Raw genomic sequence first — 6,000 nt, forward strand, 5'->3', positions numbered from 1 at the left:
TTAAGTATCCTCACTGTTCCCTTAAGTGCAATTGTCTGGATTTCTCTTTCACTTGGTTCACCAGGAATATTAGTTAGATAGGACTGCAGGTCTTCTTCATAAGCCCTGTAGCACCCATAAAAACTAGTATGATTGATATCTCCCAAAGATCCCAGTTTCTTTTCATATCATACATGAGACCTTAATATTTGGTCGGTTCTCCCTTTCAGCTCTGTCCAGACCTTCTTCATTAGGGGCACTCATTTTCACCAAGGTTGCAGCCGTGTGTGTGCAGTCAGCACCAATCCTATTCAGGGTTTAACCGGCTTCCTCCGAAGGAGGAAGTTTTATGGGAGTATGAAATTCACAAGCGGTCCCCAGTCGCATGTATATCCCCGTTAGAAGATGCAACTTTTTGCAGGGAGGTGTCAACGTCCTCCTACATACAGCGCCTGGACTTCCCAAATTGGTCACCCATTTTAGTAATGACCAGGCTCAACGTTGCTTAACTTCGGTGATCTGATGGGAATCGGTGTGTCAACGAGATTATGCCATATAAGGTTGCAACTCTTTCTGACTTGTTCCATATAACCATGTCAGGATTTACAGCACCATTTTCAAGGTAGATGGCTGTAAGGATTTCATGGTCGTAATGTATGGTAATATATTTGTTCCTACAATTAATGATATCATAGACATTTTCTTAATATTCCAGTTTTTTTATGTTATACGTAAGACTTTGGTATTTCGTTATCCTTTTCCTTTCAGCCCTTTTTAACCCAGCATCATTGAAGGACACTAACTTCTACTAAGGTTGCTTCTTTCTCCTTTTTGTCCAATGTGACTATTTCAGATATAATATCCCCATTTTCAAGGTACGTTACTGTAGGAATTGTATAGGCCTATCGGATAGTGTATGACTTATTTCCGACTGTTCTTTTTGGTATATGTTTACTTAAGCTCTAGTCCATCACCTTACAGATGCTAAACTTCTGACTGACCCACAATATGGATTTAGTCAAGCCCGTTCCACAGCAGACATCCTAACTGTAATCTCAGAACGTATATACCAGTGACTGGACAAAGCAGAAGAGGGTAGAGCGATAGCTCTATATATATCTAAGGCTTTTGACAGGGTATGGCATGAGGGCCTTCTCAAGAAAATCAGATCATACGGCATCATTGGAAGAATACATAACATAATTAGATCCTTCTTAGATAAGAGAAAAATCCAGGTTGTCCTTGACGGTCGTACATCTAAACAATATTATATAAACGTGGGAGTGCCTTGGATCTCTATTATTCCTAATATTCATAAATGACTTCCCTGACAAAATTGTCTGTGAGATGAGTATGTATGCTGACGACACCACGCTCTATAACAGAAACGACAGGAAAACAAACGAACATATATCTAAAGAAATGGCAGAAATACAAGAGGAAGACCTACGATCCGTAGTGGAATTGGGACAAAAATGGATGGTCACCTTCAATGCTGCCAAGACTAAACTTGTTTCTTTCAATAATTACAAGAAACTTTCCCTACCGCCAATAGCAATGGCCAATGACTCTTTATCTGAAAGTACATCTTTTAAACTCCTCGGCCTAATGTTCACAGGAAACATGAGTTGGAACAATTACATTGAGAACATTGCCAGGACCGCTGCGAAGAAGGTGGGTTCTCTCTACCGTGCTAGAAAGCTATTAACGCCTGAAAGTGCCCTATACCTCTATAAGGCCACCATTTGCCCATGTATGGAGCATTGTTGTCATATTTGGGCTGGTGCATCTGCTACTAGTCTCTCGCTCCTAGACAAGGTTCAAAAGGCAGTCGCCAATCTGATAGGTCCTGAACTGTCAGCTAAACTTTAGCCTCTGTCACATCGACGAAAAGTTGCATTCCTCTGCCTGTTCTACAAGTACTTTAACGGTGAATGCTCTAACGAATTGCAAGCACTTGTGCCCCCTCGACGTAAATACCCCCGGACAAACCCGACAAGCAGCAAAATCCCACCCCTTCGCAGTTGAGATCCCTAGATTCAAGAGAACCTTCTACACCAGTAGTTTCTTCTTTAGAACAGCTAGACTTTGGAATTCCCTTCCGAGTCCCTGCTTCCACGACTGTACTGACATGGAGAAGTTCAAGTTCAACGTGAACCGACATCTTGCTGTCCAACTTCCTACAAAGTACCCCTGATGCTTATGTCCCTGATAGTTGCCCTCTACAACAAAGTGGCAATGTGCCTTGTTTGGGGTGAAAATGTAATAATAATTTTTTTTTTTTTTAAGTTTTTACTGCAATCGATATTCAACGTTTCATAGATCAACGAGTGGAGCTATTTGCACACTTCATTGTGTCGAGTCGTACATTATTCCCCAACAGAACCTTAGAGTTAGATGTCAGGTAGCTAATGAAAACTAGTGTGTCTTCAAAATGAAAAAAAAAACATTGTCTGCTTTTGGAAATATTTATTTACAAAAATAATTACCTTTGCTCTCTATAGTATACTTTCATCTGCCAAAAAGCTTATAAATGTGTTGTTTAGAAAAAATTAAAGTTTTGATACGTAATATGAATCTAATACATGTTCAATCTCTTCCCATGATAAACCCATCGAAATGGTTTTGTAACCCTCGAAGCAAGAGTTAATCCGATGGAACTATGGCAGCAAATTATGAAGGGCAAGATTTTCTAATGAAATTCTCCTCGATCTTTTATCCAGTAGTACTGTGCATGGATTAGCAAACTCATAACAGTAGATGGCTTTCATTCTGTTGATTAAAGAAAATCGTTTTCAGGTAAACATGGGTGAGAGTGTTGCAGAAAAAATAAAAATAATTCTTTAATAATCTAAATAAAAATCATTGATTCATCGATCTGATATGTTTAAATAATGAACATACTATGATATTGTTGTGGTTGCAAGGTTGAACAATAATTAGTAAGGAAATACAATGAAGACGCAAACAACAAGATAACGCAATAATAAGTGTATTAAAGAAAAGGTATATTTACAATATGTACAAATGACGGTGTCGAGTCAGAGAGTCTTGGTGGGAGGACATGTACGCTCTTCGGCGTCACTTCTGGTGGCATTTGAGTAAGACACACCAAGGCCAACCTAGGCTTGCCATTTATAGTGTTATGTTATTCGCATATGCAAATAAGTGGTTGCCACCACAACATATATGTTAAAGTAATAACAATATTGTTATATGTTTAAGTAATAATAATGCTGTGATATGTTTAAGCAATAATAATGTTGCGATATGCTTAAGTAATGAAAATATTGTGATATGTTTAAGTAATGTCAATATTGTTATATGTTTAAGTAATGTCAATATTGTTATATCTTTAATTATAAAAATATCGTGATTTGTTTAAGTAAAAATAATATTGTCATATGTTTACGTAATAATAATATTCTGATATATTTAAGTAAAAACCATATTGAGATATGCTAAAGTATTAGTAATATTGTGATATGTTTAAGTAATATAAATATTGTGATATGTTTAAGTAATAACAATATTGTGATATGTTTAAGTAATAACAATATTGTGATATGTGCAAATAATAATAATATTGTGATATGTTTCAGTAATATAAACATTGTGACATGTTTAAGTAATAATAATATTGTTATATATTAAAGTAATAACAATATTGTGATATGTTAAAGTAATGACAATATTGTGGTATGTTTAAGCAATAACAATATTGTGATATGTTTAAGTAATAATAATATAGTCATATGTTTAAGTAATAACAATATTGTAATATGTTTAAGTAATAACAATATTGTGATATGTTTAAGTAATAACAATATTGTTATATGTTTAAATAGTAAAAATATTGTGATATGTTTAAGTAATAATAATATAGTCATATGTTTAAGTAATAACAATATTGTGATATATTAAAGTAATAATAATATTGAGATATATTTATTAATAGCAATATTGTAATATGTTTAAGTAATAACAATATTGTGAAAAGTGTAAGTAATAATAATTTTGTGATATGTTGAAGTAATAACAATATTGTGATATGGTTAAGCAATAACAATATTGCGCTATGTTAAAGTAATAACCCTATTGTGATATGTTTAAGTAATAACAATATTGTGATATGTTAAAGTAATGGCAATATGGTGATATGCTTAAGTAATAATAATATTGTAATATGCTAAAATAATGACAATGTTTTGTATGTTTAAGTAATAATAATATTGTGATATGTTAAAGTAATGACAATATTGTGGTTTATTTAAGTAGTTATAATATTGTAATATGTTTAAGTAATGACAGTATTGTGATATGTTTAAGTAATAATAATATTGTAATATGTTTAAGTAATAACAATATTGTGATATGCAAAAGTAATAACAATATTGTGAGATATTTAATAATAATAATTTTGTGATATGGTTAAGTAATAACATTATTATGATATGTTTAAGTAATAATATTATTGTGATATGTTTAATAAGAAACAATAGTGTGATATGTTTAAGTAATAATATTATTGTAATATATTAAAGTAATAACAATATTGTGATATGTTAAAGTAATAACACTATTGTGATATGTTTAAGTAATAACAATATTGTGATATGTGTAAGTAATAATATTATTGTCATATGTTTTAGTTATAATAATATTGTAAGATGTTAAGTAATAACAATAGTATATGCTTAAGTAAAAACAACATTATATGTTTAAGTAATGACAATAATGTAATATGTTTAAGTAATGACTGCATTTTTATATGTTTAAGTAATAAAAATATTGAAATATGTTAAAGAAATGACAATATTGTAATATATTTAATAAATGACAATATAATAATATATATAAGTAAGGACAATATTGTAATATGTTTAAGTAATGCCAATATTATAATATGTTTTGTAATAACAATATCATAATATGTTAAGTAATAACAATATTATAACTTGTTTAAATAAAAACAATATTGTAATATGTTTAGAGTATTAACAATAATATAATATGTTTAATAATAACAATATTATACTATTTTTCAGTAAAAACAATATAATATGCAAGTAAATTAGGATATGTTATAAAGACGTAACAAGCAATTGTTCGACACATTTGTATGGTTGAAGCAAACTTTATTTTGTTGGCTGTTTTTTAGAAAATCTGAAAGCCATTTTTATTTTTTTTACTACTGTTTGTATTGTATCGTGTTCAAAAATTTTTACCAAGTATGTGTATCTGTAAGTATATCTGTGAGAATAAACAAAAAAAAACATATAAATTAAAAAGACGCAACAAATTTGTTTTAACTTGAAACATCCGTTTTCTATGACAATTGTGTTGAAATTTATTTTCTTTTTTTATTATTAACGAAAAGTTCCAACACAAAAATACAAAAGAAACAAACCAAAAACTAAACCTACCCCTAACCACAACCTTTAACTTAATCCTACACAAAACAATAACAGATTTAAATCAGACCCTCCATTTCGTCGCAAATAAAAAAAAAAATCTTGAATTTGATGTGTCCTCTGGGATTTTCGAGGCAAAATGACAATTTTGGAAGATTCAACGACCATGAAAGAAAGCGAAGGGGGAAAAATGGAAGAGTAAATGGCTAGTAACAAAAAAAAAAAGAAACGGAATTAAATCCAAAAATAAAGAAGTCAGTAGCAAAAAGAGAAAAAAGGTCCGTTTCGCAATCAGGTTGTCTTTCTTTTCCATGTCAAAATGGAATAAAACTTGTCTGACCCTCAGTCAAAACTATTCTCGAAACATAGGGGCACAAGTACTTCCTAACCTTCATCTATTCAACAGATTATCTATCTGTCTGTCTATCTATCTGTTTACATCTTTGTATTCACATCTACAGTTCTATGTCCTTTTATATTTCTCCGTCCGTATCTCTCCTCTCTTTCTAGATCAATTTCTCTCTCTCTCTCTCTCTCTCTCTCTCTCTCTCTCTCTCTCTCTCTGTTTGTGTGTGTATATATATATATATATATTTTAGAGATACTT

At 31.3% G+C, this 6,000-nt stretch overlaps 1 pseudogene; it reads right to left on the bottom strand.

Annotated features, from left to right (window-relative positions):
• Positions 1-419: 419 nt before the first annotated feature.
• LOC145294495 (5S ribosomal RNA) lies at positions 420-538 on the bottom strand (annotated as a pseudogene).
• Between the last annotated feature and the right edge of the window lie 5,462 nt (positions 539-6,000).

Source organism: Euprymna scolopes, chromosome 15 (genome assembly GCF_053919585.1).
Source record: "Euprymna scolopes isolate OS-2025 chromosome 15, ASM5391958v1, whole genome shotgun sequence".
NCBI lineage: Eukaryota > Metazoa > Mollusca > Cephalopoda > Sepiida > Sepiolidae > Euprymna > Euprymna scolopes.